Here is a 15,691-nt window from a genome sequence, read left to right as displayed (position 1 = left end):
CTGTTGAAAGAAATCAGTGTTATATCTAGTCCCAGTTGATGTGACAAAGTGTGGACTTTTAAGATTTTTTTTAGGGATTTGATGCTACATCTAACCTTCTGATGCTATTCTTCTCTGATCATTAAATTAAGGAGAATTTCACAGATGCATTCTGAACACTTGGTTTCTTTCAGTTTAAATCTTTCTAAAGTTCAGTCAGGGAATAGTAGTGAGTCCTAACTGATAATACATGTAGGCTGTTTCTACATTTTTTTTAAAGTTGCTTCATGCTATTGTTACTTTCATAATACAATGTAGTGACAACTGAGTTGATTTCTTTCCTTGGTCTGATTCCCACTGTTGCTTCTATCCACTCAAGTCAGGTGTTATTTTATAAAAGAAGCTGTATTTGGGCACTTCACTTAGTCTTTTCTTACACATAGCACATAATTACAGGCAGCACACGTAACCCCCTTGCAATTAATCTTTTCCCCCAAAGAAAATAGGATGGTAGAGGATAAAGGGTATTATCTTGTCTTTAAAGGGTAAAATCACACTTTGTTGTATCACATAGAGATTTCAAGCCAGTCAGACTCTTTTTATTTTTTTTACTTAATTTTTCAGATATATTCAATAAACAGCACTGTATACATTTAAGGTATACAACATATTGATTTGATACATTTATATATCACAAAATAATTACTATCTTAGCCCTGGCTAACACCCCTATCACATCACACAATTACCATTTCTTTTTCGTAATGGGAACAATTAAGATCTAGTCTCTTAGCAACTTTCAAGTTTATAATCCAGCACTGTTGACTGTAATCACTTGCATTAGATCTCAAGAACCTATTTATCGACTAACAACATCTCTCCAATTCCCCAGTCCCCGACCCCTGGTAACTACCCTTCTACTCTCTGGTCTTATGAGTTCAGTTTTTTTTTTTTTTAGCTATCACATACAAGTGAAACCATATAGTATTTGTCTTTCTCTGTGCAGCCAGTCAGACTCTTGACTCATTGGAATGGCTTTAAAAATCAGAAAGGTAGCTGTTGCAGCTATGGTCAAGAAAATTGGGGAAATAGTCCTAATCCTTCTCTGCTCTTCCAAAAGCACAGTTAAAACTGACTTCAAAGGAAACTGATATTTAGATCAGTTCTGAGAAGATGAGAATTCAATCCCGTTCAACTGCTGCTGGAAACTGTGGATAACATGAAAGTAATAGTCAACATACACCTAGTCTTCAAGAAAGCTTGTGAACATTAAAGGGATGATAAGAGGTCAAAAGTATTTGTAGCGAAGTATTTTCATTCTTCCAGAATTTCATTGTGGTTTATTTTCTAAATTGTGTTGTTTCCCGTTAAGAGGTGCTTCCTAGACTTTGGAAGACTGTAATTAGTGGTATAATTAAGCAATGTGTTTTCATTAATAAATAGATTTTTTAAAGCTTGTTATAGTCCTTTAGTGAAGAAATTCTTAATGAGAAAAAACATTGTTTACTAAGTTTAACATTGTGGGACCAAAAAAAAAAAAAAAAACAACTAGATCTTTAATAAAAAGACCTAAACTGACTTCATTTTCTGCATTTCACTTACAGAAGAATGTGGCAACTTCACATTTCTACAATTGGACATTGGTTCCTTTGTCACATGGTAAGATTCATAGACGGTTTCAGCTCTTCAGATGCTAATTAATTGGGATTGTTTAGGCTGCATTTTCCACAATTTCTTTGCATGTCCGACATTTGTATCTAGTTTTTTTTCTACTTAATTGTTGCCTACTGTGAAAGTAATTTCATCCCCATATAAAAGTCTTCAAGTACCCAAATATATAATTTCACCCATCAGCAAACTTTCAGAAAATCTTCAGCTGTTCCATGTATTTCTAAAGACACGTTCCTTTGAAGTGTAGTGCTTTTGTGAAAGCATGCCTCAGAGACCGTTCAAATTCTATGATGTGTTCTCTGCTACTCTGAGGGTGCTACTCAGGGTGATGGATGTTAACTTCGAAATATGTTGGAACAGACACATGAGCTTGGGTTCAAGTTCCAGCTTCACTGCTCAGCACCTGTGTGATCTATGAGATTTTATTCAACCCTCCTAAACCTGTTTCCTCGCCTATAAAGTGGGATTTAATAGCAACCTCATGGGATTACTGAAAAAATTAAAGAAGATGATATATGTATATATAAACCACTTTAAAGAATGTCAGAATATAGTAAGCACTCAATAAATGTGACTTGTTATTGTTACAGTTGTTTGGTTGGTATAAAGTAACTTCTTCCCTTTAAGTCCTTCTGTCACATCAGTTTAAAATGCATCAACATTTTTTCCCAGAAATGGCTCATTCACATTACTCTGATACAACACACTGGCTAACACTTGTTCACCTACAAATCGATCACTCATTCAATGTATTTATGCAATATCCAGTCTACAAGTACTAATTAAGTGCATAGTTTGTACTGGATTTGGCACCCGGGAAAGAGGGTAACTTTTCCCAGTAATATAAGAATATCACCCTTGCTTGTTAAGAGCTCACAATTTCATGGGGGGAAAAAAAAGATAATTTTTAAAATCACAATTTGGTACAAAAGAATTAGGGAAGTACAGAGAAATCTTTTTCAAAGAAGATATCTTGAAGGATGAAGAGGAGTTTGTCAGAAGGATGGAGGCTGGGGGAAAATGAGAATCTGTCAAAAGTATTGAGAAAGTCAAGTTATTAATCAGAAATTGACAAATGGTAACAAAATAGGAACCAGAGAAAGAAAGTAAATGGTGGAAGGAGTATCCTGCATCTAAGTATTGAAGGGGGCACTGAGATATCTCTAACTGACCACAGAGAACAACAGCTTTCAGAGATTAGATTACATCTATTACCAAAATTTTATGTCTCTCTGCTTAAAAAACAACAAGCTTTGGAGCTTCCCCAGATGGCAGAGTAAGAAGACTCTGAGCTCAGCTCCTCCCCTGGGCACACCAAAATCAACTACTTACAGAGGAACAGCCTAAACACTAGCAGAAAAAATTTCTACCACTAAAGATATAAAGGAGGAGTCACACCAGATGCATAGAAGGGGCAGAGACACAGTGCAGTCTGGAGCAACACTCCTGAGGTCAGCGGCCCACAGACAGCAGGAATATCACAAACTGCAGAGGTTCTTCCCAAGGAGCGAGGTGTCTGATCCCACATCAGAATCCTGCAGAGGGAAGATGAGACCGAAGAGCATCATGCTTTGAAAATAAGCTTATGCTTAGGAGACCAGAGAGCCACAGGAGACAGAGACTCTACTCTTAAAGGATGTTTATAGAATCTCACCTGCTCTGTGACTCAGCAGAGAGGTAGCAGTTGGGAAGGAGCCTGGGTCACATCCACTTGCTGATCTTGAAAAACCTACTAGAGAATCAGGAGGCAACTGGGACTCCCCCTGGGGATGGTGACACTGGCAACAGAAATTTGGGGGGAGCTCATTCTACCATGATGTTACTGGTGCTGGCAAGTACCATTTTGGAATCCTCCTTCTAGCTTATCAGCACCAGGGGCTTACCCTGCCTCCCAATTGGTCTGAGGCAGCCATGTGCCTCCAGGCCATGCAACCAGCTATGTGGGACCCAACAGGTCAGCAGATGAACATCCAGGTTGCACAGCCAACCATGCAGAAAGCCTACTCCATCCCACAGCAGGCCTACAGGCCTACAGCAACTGTATGAGGCTGGGCCTTCTAGCCAACCAGGCCAAGAGGCAGCTCTGCCCACGGGAGCACCCACAGTAGTCAGCCTGCACAGCAGAGCACTCATAGCCCATGCAGGGAGCACCACTAGTGCATACAGCTCTGATGACCAGAGAGGAGAGTACCCCTGGGCCCCATAGGACATCTCCTACATAACACCACTTCTCTAAGATCAGGAGACACAACTGACCTACCTAACACATAGATATAAACAAGAGAATTGGGCCAAGTGAGGAGATAGAGGAATATGTCTCAAACAAAGGAACAAGACATGACCTCAGAAAAAGAACTGAACAAGATGGAGACAAGTAATCTACCCAACATGAATTCAAGGAAATGATGATAAAGTTGCTCAAGGAACTTGGTAGAAGAATGGATAAACACAGTGAGAATTCCAACTGAGTTAGAAAATACAAAGAAGAAACAAACAAAACTGGAAAAGACAATAAAATAAACAATACTATAGAAAGAAAAAAAAAAATCAGCAGTAGACTAGATGATACAGAGAAACATCAGCAATCAGGAAGACAGAGTAGTGGCAATCAGCCAAACTAAACAGCAAAAAGAAAAAAATGAGTTTTTAAAAATAAGGATGGTTTAAGAAACCTTGGGGACAATATCAAGTAAGCATTTGCATTACTGGTGTCCCAGAAGGAGAAGAGAGAAAGGAAAAAGGACAGAGAACTTATTTGAAGAAATAATAGAATATAAGGGAACAACCCCATTTACAAAGAAATACAAAAAAAAAAATTTAATTTCTAATGAAAACACAAAAAACCCCAAATAGACAAAGCAATCTTGAGAAAGACAGATGGAGCTGGATGAATCAGGCTCCCTGACTTCAGACTATACTACAAAGCAAGAGTAATAAAAAATAGTATGGTACTGGCACAAAAACAGAAATATAGAACAATGGAATAGGACAGAAAATCCAGAAATAAACCCACACACCTATGGTCAATAAATCTATAACAAACGAGGCAAGAATATACAATGGGGAAAAGATAGTCTCTTCAATAAATGGTGCTGGGAACACAAAGAAGACATACAGATGGCCAATAGACACATGAAAAGATGCTCCATATCACTCACAGCAGAGAAATGCAAATCAAAACCACAATGAATTACCACCTGTCAGAATGGCTGTTATAAAAAAGGCAACAAATAACAAGTGCTGGCAAGGATGTGGAGAAAAGGGAACCTTTGCACTTTGGGGAGACTGTAAATTGGTGTATCTACTATGAAAACAGTATAGAGGCTCCTCACAAACCTAAAAATAAACTACCATGCCACCCAGTGATTTCCCTTTTAGATATTTATTTTTATTTATTTATATTTATTGAGAACAAAATCAATAATTTGAAAAAATATATACACCCAAATATGTGCACTTCTATGTTCATTGCAATATTATTCATAATAGCTTAAGATATGGAAGCAACCTAAGTATCTATCAATAGATGAATGGATAAAGAAGCTATGGTATATAAAAATACAATGGAATATTAGTCATTAAACACAGAGTGAAATCTTGCCATTTACAACAACATGAGGATGGATCAAGAGAGTACCATGCTATGTGAAATAAATCAACCAGAAAAAGACGAATACCATATGATCTCACTTGTACTGAAATCTAAAAAACAAAGCAAACAAACCAAACAAAACCATACTCATAGGGACTTCCCTGTCGGTCCAGTGGCTAAGACTCCGTGCTCCCAATGCAGGAGTCCTGGGTTCAATCCCTGGTCAGGGAACTAGATCCCACATGTCACAACTAAGAGTTCTCATGTTACTACTAAAGATCCCACAAGCCACAATGAAGACTGAAGATCTCATGTGCTGCAACGAAGACCTGGTGCAGCTAAATACATAAATAGGTATTTAAAATACCAACAATAAAAAACATTCTCATAGATACAGAGAATGAACTTGTGGTTGCCAGAGGGGGTTGGGTGAAGTAGGCGAAGGGGATTAAGAAGTATAAACCTCCAGCTATACAAAAAATAATTTACAGAGATGTAATATGCAGCGTAAGGAATATAGTCAATAATATTATAATAACTTTGCATTGGGATAGAGGATTACCAGACTTATCATGGTGATCATTTTGTAATGTACTGTGCTGTGCTTATTCACTCAGTAGAGTCCGACTCTTTGCAACCCCATGGACTGCAGCTCACCAGGCTACTCTGCCCAAGGAGATTCTCCAGGCCAGTATACTGGAGTGGGTTGCCATGCCCTCCTCCAGGGTATCTTCCCAACCCAGGGATCGAACCCAGGTCTCCCACATTGCAAGCGGATTCTTTACTGTCTAAGCCACCAGAAATGCCCTAACAATATGGCATGCCAGCTATATTTCAATTAAGAAAAAAAGCAATAAGCTTTGCCTCTATGAACTCCATTTTCTATATTGGCTACCTCCTCTTTCATAAGATATGGATTGTTTCTTTCAAATTTATACTCTTTATTTACTAAATGGTTGCTTATAAGTATAAATGATAAAATTAGGTAATTTTAGCAAAAACAAACAAAAAAAAATTTGCTCTTCTAATGTCAGTTCTTTTAAAATCTCTGCTTTAACTCTGTATTCTCTGCTCACAATGGTCCACAGGGCTATGTCAGCCCTTTGATAACAGCTGCCTAGTGTTGCACATTAATTATGCACCAATCAATTCCCCCTACCTCATGTAATCCTCCCAGCAGCCTTATGAAGAGTATCACTCTTACCCATACTGTGTACATGCAAAAATGGAAAATCAGGGAAATAGCTTGCCCAAGATGATACACCACTGGTGACAAGGCATAGACTTGACTGTAGGTCATCTGACTTCACACCTGATGCACTCAAATGCCCAGAGCAGCGTTTCTAGCACCAAGTTTTAAACTGGAGCCAGGCAGTAAGGGCAAGTTCACTGTCTGCTCTAAAAGGAAGAAACAAAACCGCCAAAGTCTAGTACAGTGATGCTGTACATAGAAATGGCCTTACTACAGAATGGTTCTCTATGGGATTATGTCTCACTTTTTCTTTACATCATATTGTCCTTATTTCTTGGGATGAGGAAATTAAAGATAGTAGTTACTTTCTTCATAATGCCCTACTCAGAAAATATAAGACCCCCAAAGTTGGCATCTGATGTCAGCTTATAATTTAAAAGTTTTGTTTTCATTCCCAGAAATTAGAAAACCAAAATTTCCTACCAGATGAGAAAATATCTTCCTTCCTGTAAGGCACATGTTCATCTTCTGTTGTCCAAATGACTAGTCATTGTCATCTTGAACTTTCAATTTTTCATTGCCTGGTTTTAAAGTGCTGTCACCTCTCTTCCCCAAACTTGGACCCCAAATTAAACGCACTTATATTTATATTTATAAGAGAAGAGTAAGAGAGTAGATAATCTAATAGCATTCTTCAGTTGTGGTTTCCACAAGAGTGAAAAACTCAGTCTTTTCTTATCATAACTGGCTGGAAACACTCCACATCAGAGATGTCAAGTCATAACAATGTGGGGTGGGGGGGGGGGAGCCCACTTTCTCTCAGAATGACACAATTCTTCTATAGAAAAGACATTCTTAAAAGCTGTTTGCAATATCCTACATTAATTTCCTCTGGTACGGCATCTCATACAAAGGGGTCTTATAAATGGATTAAATGTGGTTGGATGCAAAAGCACAGTAAGCCCTTGTCAGATGCTCCGGAGGGTGGACGCCACAAACAGGGGCCTCCTTCATCAGGGTTCTCTGCAAATAGCTGACTTGAAGTTTTGTGACCAGTAATAACCTCCTTAAAAATAAACCACTTATACCATCTGCTTAACAGTGCACTATAAATTATACCAAGAATGCATGCCTTTTCTTCCCTGGCAAATGTCTTCCAAGTTGACAAAAGGATAAACAGAGGAGGGAGGCAGGGCCGGGCTGTGTGCACTCTTTCATCGCTGTCAATGTGAACCACCATTCTGCCTCTGCACCTCACTTGGCAGAAATAAGTTTGGGATGGGGAAGAACAGAATCCACTTCAGTACTTCCAAGACCAAACAAGTCAAGGCTGGAAGGGGTTAGGTTAGAATGGGCAGGATGATGAGCTAGAATGAGCCCTCAGAGCTGGAGTGGACAAAAAGTATCGGTTGTCGTCCAGGCTTTGACTGCCGAGCCAATTAAGACATACATGCATGACTGCAAGAAGGATCAAACTATTATTTTTAATATCTAACAAATATGTATTAGAAAGAACTGCTTTGACCAGAGTCCAACATGGTTTCTTGTTATGGTTCAGTTGCTAAGTCCTGACTCTGTGACCAAGAGGACTGCAGCATGCCAGGCTCCTCTGTCGTCCACTCTCTCCCGGAGTTTGCTCAAATTCATGTCCATTGAGTCAGTGATGCTATATAGCTATCTTATCCTCTGCCACTCCCTTCTCTTTTTGCTTTCTATCTTTTCCAGCATCAGGGTCTTTTCCAATGAGTTGGCTCTTCACATTAGGTGGCCAAAGTATTGGAGCTTCAGCATCAGTCTTTCCAAGGAATATTCAGGACTGATTTCCTTTAGGACTGACTAACTTGATCTCCTTGCAGTCTGAGGGACTCCCAAGAGTCTCCTCCAGCACCACAATTTGAAGGCATCAGTTCTTCAGCACTCAGCCTTCTTCATGTTCCAACTCTCATATCTGTACATGACTACTGGAAAAACCATAACTTAGATTATATGGACTTTTGTTGGCAAAGTGATGTCTCTGCTTTTTAATACACTGTCTAAGTTTACCATGGCTTACCTTTCAAGGAGCAAGTGTCTTTTAATTTCGTAGCTGCAGTCACCATCTGCAGTGGTTTTAGACCTCTGCAGTGATTTTAGACCCCAAGAAAATACTATCGCTGCTTCAACTTTTTCCCCTTCTATTTGACATGAAGTGATGCAACCGGATGCCATGATCTTAGTTTTTTAAATGTTGGGTTTTAAGTTATATTTTTCACTCTCCTCTCTCACCCTCATCAAGAGGTTCTTTAGTTCCTCTTCACTTTCTGCCATTAGAGTGGTATCATCTGCATATCTGAAGTTGTTGGTATTTCTTCCAGCAACCTTGATTCCACCTTGTGATTCATCCAGCCCAGCATTTCACATCATGGACTCTGCATATAAGTTAAATAAGCGGGGTGACAATATGCAGCCTTGACGTACTCCTTTCCCAATTTTGAATCAATCCAGTGTTCCATGTTCTAACTGCTGCTTCTTGATGCACATACAGGTAACTCAAGAGACAGGTAAGGTGGTCTGATATTCCCAGCTCTTTAAGAATTTTCCAGTTTGTTGTGATCCACACAGTCAAAGGCATTCGTGTAGTCAATGAAGCAGAAGTAGATGTTTTTCTGGAATCCCCTTGCTTTCTCTATGATCCAACAAATATTGGCAATTTGATCTCTGGTTCTTCTGCCTTTTCTAAACCCAGCTTGTACATCTGAAAGTTCTTGGTTCATGTATGCCGAGGCCTAGCTTGAAGGATTTTGAACATAACCTTGCTAGCATGTGAAAAGAGTGCATCTGTACAGTAATTTGAACATTCTTTGGCATTTCCCTTATTTGGGATTGAAATGAAAACATATTCCCTTAAAATACAGACTTATGCAGACTTCCCTGATAGTCCAGTGGTTAAGAATTGCCTGCCAATGCAGGAGACAAAGGTTCAATCCCCAGTCCAGGAATATCTCACATAAAGCAGGGCAACTAAGGCCATATACCACAACTACTGAGCTCACTCACCCTAGAGCCTGTGCTCTGCAACAAGTGAAGCCACCATAATGAGAAGTCTGCACACAACTAGAGAGTAATCCCTGCTTGGGGCAACTAGAAGAAGCCCTTGCATAGCAAAGAATATCCAGCCTAGCCAAGAATAAGTACTTTAAAAAAAAAAATGTAGAGTTAGGTGAATCTGCAGGAGGAGAATGCTCTTCAGAGAGGGAAGTCTTTGGGAAGGGTGAGGCAGGCATGTGGGGAAAGGAACAAGGAGGAAATTGAAGCCTGTTTACCCCAGAGGATCTTTCTGGCAAGATCTATAAAGCAACAACTTCAAAATTTCTCCAAATTCAAAAAAGCTTGCTTGGGGTACCCCTCAGATCATAACAGAAACAATTTTTCCTGACACTTATTCTATAAGTGCTGTGCCTTGAATCACAGAGTGATTTAGTTTTAGTTGGCTCTTTCTTAGTTGAGTAACACAAGCAATAGCCAGGCTAATATATAAAACTTAATTGAGCCTTTCTCTTAAACAATTTTTCACTCTTCAAAATGAGGCCAAACATGACAACAACAGTGGGGAAAAAAATCCTCAAAAAGAAAACCCTATGTTCAGGAAATGAGAAAATGAAAAGAAAAATCCTTGTACTTACACCAAATAAACTGTATTACATTGGGTGTCATCCAAGTCAAGATTTTTCTCCAGAAAAGTGCAAACAAGCTCATTTGGAATTAAAGTCTCCATTCCTCTCCTAGTCAGCAGTCTCCCAGAAGGTCAGTCTCCATTATGTCCTAAAGTCCTAAGAGAAGGACGTTCCACTGCTCATTCCAGCTGGCAGCATTCTCTCCAAGAGCAGACTTCTCAAAGGAGGGCATCACACTCTCGTATGTGTGTGTGTGTGGTGGAAGAGCCAACAGCAGCATTCAGGAGCACCCAGGGAGCATTTTGGGTGCAAGTCCTAAAGTGGGTGTCACTCTGGGGACAAGCTTCTGATTGTGTGAGCGGTGAGTTGCTAGCTTGTCTTCAAGCCCCTCTCCTTCCTCTCGGGCACACTCAGCTCTTCTTCAGATAAGAAAGGGGAAAGAAACCCAAGTGTCCCTGAGCCAGGCAAGGAGTATACTTTGCATAATAGAAGGAGGACATACGTCTAGCTACTTCCAAATCCCAGCAGCACGTGTTGTTCTTCCTTTCAGAAGATCATTCAAGGCAAGTTGGCAGTTGTTGATTAGAAAATATAAATGTCAGTGTGTATGTGTATATACAGACACACACACACACAATGGAATATTACTCAGCCATTAAAAAGAATGAAATAATGCCCTCTGAAGCAACATAGATGACCCAAGAGATTATCAGTTTATCAGAGAAAGACAAATATCCTGACATCACTTATTGGTAGAATCTAAAATATGACACAGATTAACTAGTTATTGAAAGAGACTCACAGACATAGAAAGCAAACTTATGGTTACCAAAGGGAGAAGAAGGGGATAAACGAGGAGTTTGGGATTAGCAGATACAAACTACTATATAGAAAATAAACAAAAAGGTCCTACTGTATAACACATGGAACTGTATTCATATAAATGAAAAATCAGTGTCCAGGTACAGAGAACACACTAGTGGTTACCAGTGGGAGAGGGCAGCGGGGAGAGGCAAGATAGGGGCTGGGGAGCAAGAGGTGCAAACTACTGTGTACAAAATAAATAAGATACAAGGATATACTGTGTAGCACAGGGAATAAGGCCAATATTTTATTATAACTATAAATGGAGTATAACCTTTAAAAGTTGTGAATCACTATGTTGTACACTTGAAACTTACGGAATATTGTAAATCAACTATACGTCAATAAAAAAAGAAAAACGTAAATGTCAGGATGTTGAGACAAAGGTGTGCGGCACGGGAATGAACAGACACGAAGCAGAGTTCCTTGGATATTGCTAAATGCAAACTCAGCCTCTTCAGGGTCGTGCTCCGTCCTCAAACAGTGGCCTCTGGCTGACATTTTTGACACTTTCTGGGCTTTATCATAACTGGAGATACTTATCTGGGTACTTGGGCTTCAGTCCTTTTCAAATGATTATTTTTTTCTTTTTTAAGTCTCATGTCATCCAGTTAGAGAACCACAAGCACAGGAAAACTCAAATTGTCTAGAAGTCTGATTGTGTTTTCCTCAAACTTATCACATGTTTACCCCCACCCTGACCTCCACCCTTTTTTAATTTTTCTGATAACTTATTCAAGCATATTTTCCCTGGAACCTACAGTGACTACTTCCCTTACAAACCGCGAATTAACTAATCTTGAAAATTTCTCAAGGCAACATTCCTCTGATCCCAACAGTCATATAACAAACTCTGATGATGAGCAAAGCATTCCCTTACACACTTTGTAGAACATGAAAACATTCCAGTCCTGCGTTTAGTTATCTACTGCGCACAACAAATTATTTCAAAACTTAGCAACCAATTACCTCACAGCTTCTGTGACTCTGGAACGGAGAAGAGGCTGAACTGGATGGTTCTAGCTCAAGATCCCTCACGAGACCGCAAATCCAAGTGTCTGGAGGAGCTGCAGCCATGTCCAAGTTCAGCTCGGGGAGGACCCACTTACAATCTGACTCCCAGGTGCCTTCCCACAGGGCTGGCTCTGCGCTTCTCCACGCGGCCTCATTCTCCAGGGCCTCCCTGGCAGGACAGCCCAGGTTGGAATGAGCTTGTGTACTGAGGGGGACCCCCTCCAGGGCCCAAGAGTGGGCTCTTGTCTAACACTCGCAAATGAATTGTCTGAGGAGACACATACACTGACAAAGCAAAAGACTTTGCTGAAAAGGGGCACTAGACGGCACAGCAACAGAGGAATGGAACCCGAAAGAACTGCTCTGCCCCAAGGCTGGCGGTCTTAGGTTTTACGGAGGTGGGGTTAGTCTCACGTTGTCTCTGGCCAATCATCATGCTTGTGCCCATATCTGGTCCAGCTCAGGGTCCTTCCGGTGGGGCACACATGTCCCAGTCAAGGTAGATCCCAGGGTGAGGGTTGCTGGGTGGTTGGCAGGGCAAACAGGCTGGCATCTCCTCCCTCCTCTCGGCCCCACCCTAATTCTTCTGGTCCTTTTTTTGGCGGCCGCTTGTGAGTTCCTTGCCCTTTGTTGGGACCTCATTATGAGCCAGCTTATGCACATGGTTGGGCTTCCCAGGTGGCACTGGTTGTAAAGAACCTGCCTGCCAATGCAGGAGACGTAAGAGATGCGGGTTTGATCCCTGGGTTTGGAAGATCCCCTGGAGGAGGGCACAGGGCACGGAAATCCACTCCAGTGTTCTTGCCTGGAGAATCCCATGGACAGAGGAGCCTGGCGGGCTGTGGTCCATGGGGTGGCAAAGAGTCGGACACGACAGAAGTAATGCAGCATGCCTGCATGCACGTGGTTATTTTGTGCCTGCCCAGGGTAAGTGGTTCTTACCCAGGGTAAGTTCTCTAACATTTACATGGTGGTCAGACTGGGTGGAAGGGGTGATGAGGCAGGAAGAGAGAGAAGGAATCTGAGGAAGAAGAGGAGGGAGGGAAGGAGTGAGAGAGAGAAAGAAGAGGGAGGCAGGACAAATAAGAGAATATGACCAAGATGGATACCAGTCATTGTACAACCTTATCTTGGAATTGACATCCCATTGCTTCTGCCACAGAAATAAGCCTTACTTAGACCAACTCACACTCAAGAGGAGGAAAACAAATGGGTATCATTGAGGACCGTTTTAGAGGCTGCCTACCACACCGTGCCAGACTCCACATCATGGACACACATATAGTTACAGCAGATGAAAAGAAGTTTGACAGAGGTAGAAGGGAAATGGTCCAAGGCAGTAGGAAAAAGAGAATTTAATTTCATTTGGGGGATGCTGGAAAGGCTTCTTGAAAAAAGAAATATTTGAGCTAGGTCTCAAACAGACCTCAAAAAAAGTCATGTCAGGCAGCTGGGACAGCTAGAGCAAGTAAGTGGTCTGGGAACTGAGCAAGCATCAAAATTACTTGGAGGGATGGTTAAAGTGCAGATCAGTTCAGTTCAGTAAAGTCATTCAGTCGTGTCTGACTCTTTGCGACCACATGGACTGCAGCATGCCAGGTGTCCCTGTACATCACCAACCCCCGGAGTTTACCCAAACTCATCTCCACTGAGTCGGTGATGCCATCCAACCATCTCATCCTCTGTCGTCCCCTTCTCCTCCTGCCTTCAATCTTTTCCAGCATCAGGATCTTTTCCAATGAGTCAGCTCTTCCCATGAGGTGGCCAAAGTATTGGAGTTTCAGCTTCAGCATCAGTCCTTCCAATGAACACTCAGGACTGATCTTCTTTTGTATGGACTGGTTGGATCTCCCTGCAGTCCAAGCGACTCTCAAGAGTCTTCCCCAACATCACAGTTCAAAAGCATCAATTCTTCAGCACTCAGCTTTCTTCATAGTCCAACTCTCACATCCATACATGACTACTGGAAAAACCACAGCCGTAACTAGACGGACCTTTGTTGGCAAAGTAACGTCTCTGCTCTTTAATATGCTATCTAGGTTGGTCATAACTTTCCTTCCAAGGAGGAAGCGTCTTTTAATTTCATGGCTGCAATCACCATCTGCAGTGATTTTGGAGCCCCCCCCCCCCCCAAAAAGTATCTCACTGTTGCCACTGTTTCTCCATCTATTTGCGATGAAGTTATGGGACCAGATGCCATGATCTTAGTTTTCTGAATGTTGAGCTTTAAACCAACTTTTCCACTCTCCTCTTTCCCTTTTATCAGGAGGCTCTTTAGTTCTTCTTCACTTTCTGCCATGGGGGTGGTGTCATCTGCGTATCTGAGGTTATTGATATTTCTCCCGGCAATTTTGATTCCAGCTTGTGCTTCTTCCAGCCCAGCGTTTCTCATGATGTACTCTGCATATAAGTTAAATAACCAGGGTGGCAATATACAGCCTTACCGTACTCCTTTCCTGATTTGGAACCAGTCTTCTGTTCCATGTCCACTTCTAACTATTGCTTCCTGACCTGCATACAGATTTCTCAAGAGGCAGGTCAGGTGGTCTGGTATTCCCAGTTCTTTAAGAATTTTCCACAGTTTGTTGTGATCCACACAGTCAAAGGCTTTGGCATAGTCAATAAAGCAGAAGTAGATGTTCTTCTGGAACTCTCTTGCTTTTTCGATGATCCAGTGGATGCTGGCAATTTGATCTCTGGTTCCTCTGCCTTTTCTAAAACCAGCTTGAATATCTGGAAGTTCACAGTTCATGTATTGTTGAAGCCTGGCTTGGAGAATTTTGAGCATTACTTTACTAGCGTGTGAGATGAGTGCAATTGTTCAGTAGTTTGAGCATTCTTTGGGATTAGAATGACAGTTGACCTTTTCCAGTCCTGTGGCCACTGCTGAGTTTTCCAAATTTGCTGGCATATTGAGTGCAGCACTTTCACAGCAACATCTTTCAGGATTTGAAATAGCTCAACTGGAATTCCATCACCTCCACTAGCTTTGTTCATAGTGATGCTTCCTATGTGCAGTAGGAAGTGCAGAAGGCTGAGTCCTATTTCCAGTTTCTAATTCAGTAAGTGATGGAGGAGGCTTGATCATTTGCATTTCAGGCAAAGCTGATGCCCTAGGTTCAGAGACCACACTTTGAAAAACTCTAGCTTGAGTAAGGCTGGGAAGTGGAGCCTTTTAGGAAAATAACAAATAGATCTTTTTATTTGTCAATTTGGTCTGATTCAATTAGTTTCACGATCCTGTTAGAATCAGTAGGAATGAAAGGCATTAGCCTTCCAAAACTATCCACTTTTAGTGCTGGGAGGGATTCAGAGAATATAAAGCCATCATGTTACAAATGAGGACGGTGAGGTTAAGGGATGGGCTCAAACAGATAGTAAGAGTTTTCTTTAAAGTCAAGTGGATTTCTGTGGCTCTCTCATTCAATGGCTCCTGAAAGAAATAGGCTAGAGCCCTCTTCCTAGAGTCTGAGTGCTTTCTACATGAAATGAACTAACGAGTTTGTGATCCACTCTCCCAATAGAATACTCACACTCTATAAAATGCATGTGCCCATACTTTGGTACGGAAGGAAGGCTAAAAGAACTCTCTGAACACCTCTGGGTCCATTATTTCTTGGGCAAATGGATAATGTAACTCCTGCCTGACTTCTAGCAATGAGATGTCTTCCCCAGCTTCTGCCCTCTCTCAGCCTTTGCATTCCTTTTTCTTTCACAGGGCCATAG

This window comes from Dama dama, chromosome 29 (assembly GCF_033118175.1).
Source record: "Dama dama isolate Ldn47 chromosome 29, ASM3311817v1, whole genome shotgun sequence".
NCBI lineage: Eukaryota > Metazoa > Chordata > Mammalia > Artiodactyla > Cervidae > Dama > Dama dama.
The sequence above is the reverse complement of the archived record's forward strand: the minus strand, read 5'-3'. Positions refer to the sequence as shown.